The following is a 13,498-nucleotide window of genomic DNA, read 5'->3' as shown; positions in this document are numbered from 1 at the left end:
TTACCTGTGATTAATTGCTCAATAAATTTATGCGCATTATGTTCAGGTGACATAGGTCAAGTGTAAATAAATTTAATTTAAAGCATTATCCAGGAGTTCATCATACAGAAACAAAAATTTATGACTTTAAAAGAAAGAGATAGACACATGATGGAACTTCTGAGAACATTGAGATACTTTTCTAAATTAATTTTACATTTCCTTTTGTGGAAATTCAATTTTCTAAACTAACATTTAATACAATTTTCTCCGGAGTAAAGGGAGAATAAATGAAGCTTAAAAGAATTATTCCGAGAATGATACGTTGTCTCCAAAGACAGGGGAGGATTTTGGTGGAAATATCATTTACGGAGAACCAATTACATGAGAAAATGAAATTCATGGCTAAAGCTAAAGTGGGAAGAATCGAGGGAAATTATGTAAATGACAGTGGAAGTTGGGAAATCACATTGAGATCTCACTGCAAAATGGATTACACCAGAAGCTCGTACTTTGAGCTTTTTGTGCATCCGTAAATCCTTCTGCCTGGCTAAGAGAGGAATCATTTATCTCCCGGTTCATTGGAATATGGAATTAGGTAAATTAGTCGTAAAATGGACAAAAACATAAATGTGAAGTAAAAACATAAAGCATACTCCCACGCAAGAGAAGCAAAATGCTGCACCAATTACCATTTCAATAAATTAATTGTTTTAAATGTTTTTTTTTTGTGTATGAAAAATAACATTTTGTGATACATATATAAAGTTAAACTAACTATAAACTCAATTCTCTGACCATGCAGAATGTGGGGAGTCAGTTAATTGATGCTGGCCACAACTGTGTGGTATGCTGCCGGTGCCATACCCAAACGGTTGGGGACGAATATGTAGGAAGTTTATTTTATATATTTCAACCCACGCAGCCCACTACCACACCCCCCCAAACCATGTATCCTGAGAGAGAACTGTGTGACGTCCTGCGGCTGGGATGTGATTAAATGAAATCACTAAAAACTTTTTTACTATTATTGCAGCATGGACATTTATTTGGGGGTTTTTGTCACACAACCCTTTTTCGAGGGAACACTACCGGGGACGCATGGGTGAAGGGTGAACGGAGATAAGCTTTGGGCTCGTAGAAAAAGTAACAAGGATTGTTTGTTTAAGAGAACACAGGAGGGGATGAGGAAATAAAGTGCACTTCGTGTCTTTGCACAAGACCCCTCCCCTGGTTCGCCGTGCTATTGGCGCAATGAGCTTCCGGGTTTTGTTGGGTAGTGGCACGTTGGTGGAAGGAATTTGATTAAAATTGATGTACATTGTATCACATTGCTTGAATAATGAATTCCCGGAATGGGGTCCGGTGTTTTAATTGACAAATGTAAACGTGTGACGAGTAGACGACATTGAAATTTTCATGTGCACATACACCGTGAGCAACGGAAGGAGGGGTGGAAATATATATATAGCTTGTCTGGTCTACAGTGACCCGGATGGGATCATTCTATCGCACATCCTGGTACACAAATGTTGTTGCAAAAGATACACAAGTCATTCACATTGATGCTACAGGGGGAGGAAGTTCCATATCGGGGGTTGTAGCCCGGGTGTATGTGTGTTGATTTTATTTGAGCAGCACCTGCCTCTTGTCGTATCATGAAAATGTTTTATGGGCCAAACGGACGAGATCTGCGCCCCGAATGAAGCACCATAAATCACCCAGGGAGTCGTGTTTGCGTGCTTCCCACCCCCCGGTGTCCAACTTGCGATCAGCACCCCCCATGAGGGACTTAAATCCGTACAAATGGCAGTCACTTATTGAGCACGGCGACAGTGGATGTTGCAGGGTGATTACGGTGTATTTAACACGTGTCCCACGCCATTTCATGGAAAACTCCAACCCACAACAGGATGTCCGCTAAGTGGTAGTCAACTTTCTCCCCACCACCAATCCGCCCGTATGGAAATCCATTTCAGCACTCATGATGGAAAAATATCCACAATCATGTGCATACGAGGGTGGATATGTGACTTCCCTCCTGCATTTGGGATTGGCAATACATACATACTTTATAGAAAAGCCAGACTTGACTTCTTTTTTTCTACACCACGTTGACATACAACTCTGTCCGACACACACCCTTAGAACATCATAGAGGATGGGTTTTGCCAAAGGAATATGAGTAGAATGATGAGAAATTTATAGACTTCCTCTGCACTGGGACTGAATGATAAAACATCCAGTCACAGAGTGAATCGATGACAATAAATTACATATGAGTGTTATGCTTCTACGAGTGTCTTCTTTGGACGTTTTATTGTACTTCTGCAACGGGGATGGTACTAAAAGATGAAAGAATATTCTCTTAGGTGATATAGACAAATATGAAATTATTCTTCAAAAAAAAAAGAAAGAAAAGAAACGATGAGACAAAATTTATTGTTAATATTTCGTTATATATTGTACAAGAATGTTATACACGGAAGGATGGCATAAATAAATATTAATATTTGCTCTTGATTTCTTCTTTGTTCTAACAATAGAATTATGGATCGTTCAATTTTTATTTGTATTTTAATTTTAAAAAATCTATAAATCAAGGATTGAATCAGAGCTAAAAACATTACTGAGGATGGAGCATAACTCTATATATAATGAAAGACTTAAGTCACTCTGATTAAGAAAAATCCTTATTAAACAGGGGCTGGCTATATGGATCCGGAAGGAATCCAACAGCCGTACAAAGTTAAAGTGCAGAAGAAGAAGAAACAGGGGCGTATCTCTCTATGGGGGTGTTTAAGAATAAAAAATCTATCATTTTTCACAAAAATCAGCTGGGAAAAGTTATCAGAAATTTACCAAAAAAATTAATCAATGGCGTCATTATCGCAGTTTTTTCTCTATAAATGCGTTTGCAAATTAATAGTTATTTGAAAAAAACCAACAAAGTAACCCCATGTGACAGTATACCTAATTCTAAAGCTATTGTACTTCAAGATTTATCCTTTTCGACATAGATTGAAGGCAATCATTACCCATCCTTCTTGTTTTTTCTATAAATTTTACGTACATCACACACCTCACCTTACTTTGAGATCTCTTTTATGTACCATGCCATACATATGCGGAGTTGAGTGGAGCATATATTGTCCTATGGGAAGCGCATTCGTTACGCTAGGATTGCCACAGAAAAATCCTTCTTGGATTTGACGATGAACATTCTGGAGCAACGTATAATAAAAATTCGTGTTAAGAAGAATACGAAATAAAAGACATTTTGCATCTTGCGGAGGATTTCTTTCCTTATGTGGTTTTATCTATTCAGCCACCAACGAGGCTCACGTAGACTCAGCTGGTATGAATTTCTTTTTAGATAAATGCAAATCAGAGAAACATTCGCATCACTGTCTCGCAGAATGGAGTGTCTGTTGGTGTTTTCCAAGTAAAGGATTCCACAAGAGCACAACTCAATATTCCACCCCACTATGACCTCCCATACACCCACCCTCATGAAAAAGCATACGATGAATCTTAAAGTTTATGCTTGTACGTCGCTGTGGTGGGGAGAACACAGAATATTTGGTATCTTATTCATATGTTGAAATAACATAAATATCCGGATGATTTTCCACGAAGTATATATTTTATGGAAAACAGGCATATCCCCACTCGACCAACTTCATAGCTACTCAACTGACCAATCCTTCGTACCACATGGATTTTTTTATGTAGGTATATACAACCCATATTGTACATTATTTAAAGCTTCTTCGACGAAAGAGAGAAAAATCAGCTTCTCCACCCGGAAGTATATATTCCACATTAAGGCCACGTGGTTGAATCCTTTTAGAGTGTTTTAATAAAAACGCAACCAAGAAAGTACTCCATGGGGATCATCGGGAAGGGATGATGAGGAGCTTGAAAGGGAAAGTATAAGCAAAATGGTAAAGAGTGAGGAAAAAGTCGTTAAAGGCTTCCCAGAGAAAGGTATAAAATGAAAATAATGGTAATGATGCCAGAGAAATAAAAGTTTTCTTCACTTTCCCCGAAAAGTACCGCCGCGGATATTGCGGGAGGTGAATTTTGAAAAAAAAATCATTGAAAATAACCGTACGGTACTAAACGTCCCTTTTACTAGGGTAATTTTTTGAATTAAATTGATTGAATCTTGATGGCGACTTAAACGATCGATAACATTTCCGAAATTGTTCTTATGTATACACTTCAATGTACTCAGCTTTGCTCTCTCTCTCTCGAGTTGCCCCTTCGTTTCAGTAGATATGATACTTTTAACGATGAATAAGCTTTTAAAGCTCCTCTTGCGAAGGTATTTAGTGGTAATCAATGCAAATAGACATTCCCATATGAACGGAATTGAACAGATTTAGTACGGAGAAGAAGAGATGAAAACATAGAGTTGTAGGACGATATTCCTACAGGGGCTATTAATTACCCTTAAATAGAGAGCTAACGGGTCCCGAACTGAATCGGACGAGCAACAGTGGGCTACTGAACCTATGAGTGCCTGATGAGCGGCATAGAGCTAACGACTCATCTCACTCTTTCACCCAGAGCAGTCCAACCCTTGACACACATAGTGCCACAGCTCAACATATAATACGGTAGAAGGGTTTCTCTACCGGGGCACATAGCATTGTTCTACATCTCGGCCTTCCTGATATGATCAATGTCCTCATTGATGAAGTGAATGGTCAATCCAGTATCCTGATTCTTTCCGCTATATTTCATTGTTGTCATCTTGTTTCTTTAATCTCTTGCTTTTTTCCATGATAGAGTACACATAGTACTATGAGCTCTGTGAAGCAACTAAGCCTGGGGCTCAGCTAGTGAAGACGAAGTCTTCTTGCTTCGGCTCTCGTCTCGATTAGCGATTTATCTTCCTTCTATCCAATTCTTAATTCCTATTATATACTTCGGGTTGCTTTCCTTCATTGCATCTAGTCTGTATCAGAGCGGAGCCTTGGTTTAGCGCACTCAGCTTTCAAGCGGCACATAGCCATTGCTTGACTTTGGCACATAGCCTTCCTTAATATTTATCCAGTCCTCAATTCCTGTCGTACGCTTGAGATTCTCTTCCTTCATTGCTTATAGCTTCTGTCTGAGCGGGGCATATAATATTCGATATTTTAAATCCTTAACTTCTTTGTTGCATCCTCGTTGTATGGTCATAATCTAAAATGACAAAGAAATTATTCTCCGTTCTATTTAGTAGTCTTACCTTGAGATCAGAATTTCACTTCTTCCTGTAAACGTTAAGTTATCTTCAAACATATATTAAATCTTGGATAAATAATAATACATTTCTTTAATTTCTTTTATTGATTTACACTCAGTAGGCCTAAGATTCTTTTTTTTTTTTTAGTAAACTTCTCATTCCGGTACATCAATCACGTCTACTTTGTTTTCGTACCTCCCCGAAATTCATTTGAATCATCTTCTCTACTTGGAATTCATCTATTATTCAGGGAAATAATTTTTCACGGTCCGGGCTTCTTGCATCTGTAGCAAAGTTCTCAGAGCTTCGTCGATCTTCGGTGCTTTTCTACTCATTCTCCTTTTTGGCTTCTTTGTGTGCTTCACATTGTCATTCTTCTTGCCATGGTGGTACGGATGGTATCGCCTGAATTCTACCCAGAGTTGCGCTTGGAATAGCGCCTGTCTTGCTTGGAATCGTCTACGTTTCAATGATTTGTTCCGCATCAATTAGCACGCGGAGAAGTTGTGTGAGAGATTCAAAAGTTTGTGTCAACAATGATGTCCTCAAATACCCAACGGTAGGAAAGAATTGCAACAATTCATTGCATAATTTTGCCCACTTATCCAGTCTCGCTTTGGCTCTATGGATCCATTTTTCAGCTGACCTCTCAATCTCATGGATGCACATAGAATTGTCACTCTCTCTTCCCATCATCAACGCGCATTTTCAACTTCTACAAGCCAATCCTCTGTGTCAATGCAGTCGGTAAATCTGGATCAAATCGCTGGATTATTGCGCTTAGCTTCTTTGTTCCCATGGGCATGGCAACCGTGTTGTTTTGCCTTCTCGACTTTGTGTTTCCTACAGTTAAAAGAATTGAATTACACATAGAATCTTAACTTTTTTATCTTTGAAATCTTCTGCTGTCTCACTTCTTTATCTTCTTACTTACTCTGCAGCAATTTCTTTGCGATATTTTAATGAAATTTCCTCGAATTTTCTCACAAAATGCGCAAAATACCTTGAATGCTTATTTGACGTACATGAAACAACAAAATGTGACACAAAACCCGAGCATTTAATCGGCACGAACGAAATGTCACGATGTGGTCAAATTCCAACAAAAACATTTCGTGTTTCATCAATCTTGTCGAAACTTGTTTCATGAAACACGGCTAATTTCACTATCGCATGAAACACTTCTAAACATTTTTTGCATTTTCATGTATGGATTTTCCTATGTAATTTAGCATAAAATATCATGTAATGCCTGAAAAGGAATTCCTGTTACGACATGTCATTGCAAGACAAGACAAGACAATTATTTTGTGCGGGTGGCCACCATTCACACAGAGCATACACAAAAGGGTTAACACGGAAATTTCTGGAATCTCCAAAAATTTCTCAGAATTTCGTCATGAATGTCAAAACTTAAAGAACACATTTCCCTCAATTTTTTCTCTCTTTATTTCTTCTACTGGGGGGCACTCAGGGGTACTTGCGCTACTTCCATCGCCGGGTGCTCCTCCACACAGTTGCTGGGGCGCTTCTCGATGGTCTTCGCAGTCTCATCTAGCCACTTTTCGCTGCTTCTACGCCGCATTTTTCTTCCACACGGTGGCGGCCATGTTGTTCTCGCTGCCCTCTGCGTCGTCCACGCCGCAATTTTCACTTATTTTTTCACTCGCGCCGTGATTTTCACGGTTTTCCACACGCAGTGGCACACGCGGACCCTATCCCACTTCTGATATGTAGGACGATATTCCTACAGGGGCTATTAATTACCCTTAAATAGAGAGCTAACGGGTCCCGAACTGAATCGGACGAGCAACAGTGGGCTACTGAACCTATGAGTGCCTGATGAGCGGCATAGAGCTAACGACTCATCTCACTCTTTCACCCAGAGCAGTCCAACCCTTGACACACATAGTGCCACAGCTCAACATATAATACGGTAGAAGGGTTTCTCTACCGGGGCACATAGCATTGTTCTACAGAGTATAAATGAATTAATAACGAGCATTTCAGTAGCATCATCTTCGATGCTTATAGCAACTGTGAGAGTCGTTTTCACTTAAGTGGCTTTCTGCTTGGTACCCACCCAAAACTTCCCTCACATTGCTTCTATAGCAATGTTTTATCCATTTGGTAGCTCTTCTTGAGAAATACTCTCAATAGTAAACGAAATTTCATGCAACAATTCCGTGTGTTTAGTTTATTATTTCGTTGGCTTTTCCAAAGTATCTATAAATTTTTAAAAGAACTGGTTTTTTGTAGAAAAATTAATGGATTTTATTTAGGTCTATACGGTTCTATGAAGCTAATTGTATTAAAGAAATTTTCACCCCGGAAGAGATTTTTGATTCACTTTTTTAATCACGGAGGTGGACGCATTATGTTTTGAAGAAATTAAAATGAAATTCTATGTTTAAAAAAATATATTTTTTATAAAATTTCCGTGTGCTATTAAAAGCCATAATGAGAATAAACAGGTGAAAAAGAATATCTTCGGGGTTTATTTTGAACATAAATAATGCCTCTTAATTAATTTATGAATAGACTTAATAATTAAATTGATTCAATTAGGTAGGTACCAATTATTCAACAGATTAAAAGAAAAAACATTAAATAATTAATAATTTCTGTGTTTTCTATAAATAAAATACTTTGAAATTCCCCATTATTCATAGAGTATATTATGCATCCAGGTTAAACAACGGTATCAATTTAATTGGAAATTACTTATTTCCAAAAGTGAAAATGAGAAAAATTTATGAATAAAAAAAATCTTGCAATAAAAATCCTTATTATGCTAATATGTACAACGTGGAAACTTCCTGGGTAATTCCTCATTTTCTTCCCCAGTCCAATGGACAATCTTGCTTAAATATTATTGGGATAATTTTCCATTATCCACCCCTCCGGCATTTATTGTGCTCTGTTGTGCGTGGAAGACAAAGTGTTCCTCAGGCCTTTTCTCCGACAAAATCCTTTTAAGGGGGGATGAGGAAATAAAATTTTCAAGAAGGCAACTTTCAAGTAATAAGTTTACTATATTATACGTTCTGTGTTGAATTTTCACATAGCCCCCTTCTCCCCTTTAAAATTTATTGAAAGCTCCTGAGAATATCTTATTAAAGTAATTTTGAGTACTCTCTCAATGGAGCGCCCTTCTTAAATTTTCCCCGTGGCGTTGTCGCTTACCCCATTGTCTCAATCCCACCAACGCAAAGTACGCGCCCGGAACAAGAAGATGATGCTATATAACAAAGACGAAAGAAGCTGTAATATGGTGGTGTGAGCAAAATGGTGGGATTAGCAATTATGTTTCAACCAGAAGGCACATTAGGCTTCTCTGGAGACAAAAAAAGATGAATGAAAAATTAGGTTGTCCCCCATGGGATGTCTTATGGGTTTCACGGACCAATTTTTGCCACTCTCCAAGGTCCCTTTTAATAGAGTTAAAATATTAATTCAGACGCATTTTCTCATCACGGGCCGCAGACTTTTTTATTGAAATTCACATAGAGACGCACCATTTATTAAAAAAGTTACGAGGAATCTGGGACAGGCAAAAAAAAAAGTTTGTCGTTCTTAAGATGGGTGCGGGAGAATGAGATGTGAGTCAGGGTGAAGCATTTATGGGGAATTCTCTTTACACACCACTTATACCAAAACTCTGGGAAATTGAGCAACATACAAAATATGCCATCGAATGCATCCATGAATCTTCATTATTCCACCCTCAGAGTACTCCTCCGTATGTCACGATGGTAGTATATGCGGCGTCTTGACATTGAAGAGGGTGGATTATAAAAATTTCATTGAATTTGACCCTCACCCCATCCAGTAGCTGTGTGCGAGAAATATTAACCCAGAAGGATGGCACTGTGTGCGATGAAAAGCGTACATCCCCAAGAAGCTTTTTACCCCCTTTTTTTTTTGCCTGGCATCGATGCCTCAATCTCATTTTTGTCGACGGAAATTGATTGAAGTCCCCATGAAATGTGAATTATTGATGTTGAATCGATACCACTAAAGCACCCCACCATCATATATCCATCGCACTATGCATTCACCAAGATATATAGCTCTTGGGAGAAATGACAAGAGCCACTTATCCATGCTCATGGCACTAGAGAACATGGAGTACTGATGCAGTTGTCAGCAAACGAAAAATCCCCATCAAAGGCTGGATGACATGAGATTTGCACTCAACGAGGGGGAAATCATAACAAAATAGAGTTGTTGTTATGTATACTGTGTATTTATATATATTTTTATGTACGAATACTCAATATAGATCGATACCTTTGAAATATTTTTTCAAGTTTTTGCTTTATGTAAAATCCACGAGATTCAGTGTAGTCGTTGGGGTTATACACTTCAATAAAAATAGATTTTTATACATATAAAAATTTTAAATTTAGATACTAATCAAATTCACAAATGCTGCAATATTCTGGAGAAAAGTAAAATTAAATAAGAAAAAAATAATTTACCATATTATTATAAACTTTGTAAAAAAGAAAGTTCAAGTTTGGCCTTTAAACTTTTTCTCTAAAAAGCATTTGAAAAAGCTTTAAATTATTTAAAACAAATTACTGAAAATTCTCTTTAATTTATGATTTTTTTTAGAAGCAAAAATTCAATTTTTACAGCAAAATAAAGCTTTTAAACTAAAAAAAAAATAAGAAAAAAATCACAACCTCACCCCATGTGACGGTATAGAAGTTCTCAAACTAATATAATTTCCTCCCCCTTTAGAAGTTTTGGGAATTCGTTTAATTTTGTCGGAAAAGCATTGAAAGGCAACATCCACATTTTAACATTTTGTACCTAAAATGATTTACCCCTCTCAGATCTCAAGCTCACATTATGTGGAAGTGAGGGATGTACCATACATTTCAACCACATCATTTTGAATGACGTGTTGGGTGTTAAACTTTGTCACTAGGTGTAAAGAGTACTCATATTTCTTCCATGGGGATCTTGTCGTAAAACATGCTTACAAATTTTCAACCCTACATTCCAAACCATTTGCACCAGATTATGAGGAAAGAAAGGGAACTCTCAGGTTCATTGCTTTATATAGCGAATTGCGAACCAGAAGATTTTCTTTTAAATTCAGAGGGGTAAATTAGAGAGGATATCTGTGGTTTTGGGGTTGATGCGAGGTGTAAAATATGAATAAGCTTCTCATTCATTTTTATTTCTTGATTATTTTTTAAATTCAAAGTTATTCTGTTAGTGGAATAATTAAATAATTATTTCCGAGAGCTTTAGACCTCATTCAGAGCTTTGAATAGACGTGTTAAACAGACATTTTTGGTAAAAAAAAATTTAAAATATCCCTCAGAAGTGATGAAAGCTCCAAACATGATCGAAAGCTCTGAGGAAACGTTGTTAATTTTTCAAGTAAGAATTTCTCATTAAAAAAAGTCTGAAATTAGAAATAATTTACACTTCACGTCGGAAAATTAGATATTTTTATACTTTTTTTTTAACCTAACTCCAACGAAAGCTTATAAGATCAATGGGAATGGATGTTCGTAGAAAATAAATGGTTGTAGCCATCTCTATTATATCCCATAATAAACTCTTCAGCAGTAGACAAATAGTGCCAACTCCATGTAATGTTATGAGATTTGCCTTTCCTTGTCTTCTTTGCGTGAAATTTGTGAAGCAATTTGTGAGAAATTGCTCGGGGAGCCCTCCGGTAGTACCGTGATCTTGACAATGACAACCCCCCTCGTACGCCGAAGAATGGTGCTCCCATATCTGTGTACTGGTTGAAAGGTTTTGTTGTTGAGTGTGTTGATGCGTTAGGGGTGAAATTGATCCATTTTTTTCGCACCAAAATTCAGCTGAACAAGTAAACTTCACACCGCCGAGAAGAGCTTTTCTCTGATGCGTGAAAGATGATGGTCGCCAATAAATATTTTTCTACGGCAGCCTTCACATGGGAAAATATTTTCGCAATTTTACATGGTGTCGTGTGAGCAAATGACGAGAATTTGTTGTACAGGGGAGGAAATGCCGCATCTAAAAAAAAAACGAGAGAGAAGGGCGAGAGAGAAAAAAGCTCAGGTACGCGCGGGGAGGTGGCGAAGCGAAAGGTGAGATCGCTATCCAGTTGGGAAATGTGATACTGGGTACGTGATTGCGAAAGCTTCTGGGGATATTTGCGATTTTCCGATTTATCCCCAATACGCCCGGTGTGGTGTCCTCAATTTCACCCCTGAATTTCCTTCACGACTCTCTGTGACAACCACGTCTCGCAGGGGTAAGCCACACCAAGCCACACCGCTGGGGATGATCAATTTATTTGAAGAATGAATCCTCTTTTGACATTTAAATGAATTGAATTTGCACTGGAATTCTACTCCCATTCGTCCTCCATCATTTTCTCTCACCCACAATGTCCTTTTTTCTGCTCCTGCTATGTACATCCCTGCGGATTAACTTCCGCGTGCTTATTTCTTTTTATTTTATTTTATTAAAGACCATCCCTTGCGGGTCAATTTGTCAACGTTGACTTTATCATCATCGTCATCATTCCTCACTCTTACTGGACATTTGTTCAGTGACTTTTTCTCTGTTTTTTTCATGACCCTCATTCACTGCTAGAGCCACAATGCCATTTTCTCGTTTTATTCCCATTTAGGGTGGGTGTACTAATGAAAAATCACAGATCTTGTATTTACATGAAAAATGGATTATTCTTTCATTTTTTCAATTATCTAGTTTTTTCTGTTTGGTTTCATGATCTATGTGCCATTTGGGAGTGGCAGCAATTGTAGATAATAAAATTGATAAATTCTTACAATTACCCTTAATCCGAAGAATTGAGTCTCTTAAAGAAAAATTTAGAGGAAATTGTTTTTTTTTCTGAATCTCTTGATAAATATGATGATTTTCTTTAAACATAGATAATATAATTTTTAAACATAAGAAAATAGTTAAAAGTAAAGAAAAATTCTAAATTCTTCAAAAAGAAAGATAAACCAGATGTCTGCATGAGAATCTTACTTACCGCAAGCACTCTAAAAAGCAAAATTTTGTTATTTTATGTAGATAAAGCATGAATAAATTTTGTGTGATTAATGTCTGTATTTTCATCTCTTGCCACACCAACTAGACGCTATTTTGACCGAAGGCAGTGTGGTTACCGCCCCCTCATCTGAATTGTTAAGTTACCTCTTCCTCCTACTCGGAGCTTTGTCATTGTGAATCCATCTCTCCCTGTTTCAACAAAAGGATGCCTTGATGAAAAATACATACAATGCAAAAAGAGTTTCTCCATCTCGCTGCTAAAAGTGACAATTGTCACTTTAATATCCCGAAATCATTGACCGAATGATGATCAAAAGCTTTCATTCGCATCGCGGACTTTTAGGCCCCTTTCAGGATTTTTAATGAAAATTCCTTTAGTCGTTTAACCACTTAAAAGAAACTTTATCTTTAATAAATTTCTCAATCGTTTATTTTTTTGTAAATTAATTCAAAAGCTCTGAATACTCTGAATCGTTCCCATTAAATTGCATGAAGTTTTTGCTTTGCTAGAGTTATTAAAAAAAGCAAAATATAATATTGGTTGGATAAAATAATTTAATTGACAAAACACTCAAGAATAGAGATTAAATTCTAGAAGTTTAAAAATTGTCATTTGAAACTTTTCTAATTATTAAATAAAAAAAGTTTCGTGTTCGTTATACTGAAGCTTTAAAGGTGGACTGAATTTTCACAAAAGTTTTAATTGGCATCAATTGAATGATATTCAGAGCACGTTCATTTATGTTTTATTGTCAACTAGTAAACCCTAGCCCCCAATCACGTGTGAGCAAACTCCATTTTAAGCTATAAAAGAGGGGCGTATATTAGTCAAGGGGGATGAATAATACGGTACCCCGAGAAATTCTAAAAATAAAAAATCCCGTTATCTGACCCTTCAGCAGGTAGAAAATGGGAAAAAATCAATTTTTCTGTGGGGGCGCTATAAAGGGGGGTTGGGGCGGAATCCCATATAGCGCTTGCAACTCGTATTGACCCCCTCTACCCCCATACCAAAGTTCATCCAGATCGGCCCAGCCGTTTAGGAGGAGTTCATGTGCCACAGACAAACAAACATTTCAGCTTTATATATTAAGATAAAATACTTTGACTAATTTTTGATTCTACTTCCAAACAAAATATCAATTTATTATCCAGGTGTTGTTAAGGTAAGAAGTTGAAAATGGTCCATTCAGGTAATCCTGAAGTAATTCTTCATCAAAATTACTTCTATACGATTTTCCG

The 13,498-nt window shown here is 37.2% G+C and overlaps 1 long non-coding RNA gene across 1 annotated transcript; it reads right to left on the bottom strand.

Moving 5' to 3' along the window:
• Positions 1-5,277: 5,277 nt before the first annotated feature.
• Positions 5,278-7,183, bottom strand: LOC129792905 (uncharacterized). Its single transcript, XR_008750854.1, has 2 exons — positions 6,153-7,183; positions 5,278-6,061 (listed from the first exon to the last, which is right to left on the bottom strand). It is a non-coding gene; the product is annotated as an uncharacterized LOC129792905 (long non-coding RNA).
• Between the last annotated feature and the right edge of the window lie 6,315 nt (positions 7,184-13,498).

The sequence above is a fragment of the Lutzomyia longipalpis genome, chromosome 1 (assembly GCF_024334085.1).
Source record: "Lutzomyia longipalpis isolate SR_M1_2022 chromosome 1, ASM2433408v1".
Lineage (NCBI taxonomy): Eukaryota > Metazoa > Arthropoda > Insecta > Diptera > Psychodidae > Lutzomyia > Lutzomyia longipalpis.
Note: the sequence above shows the minus strand (reverse complement) of the source record. Positions and strands in the feature narration are given on the sequence as shown.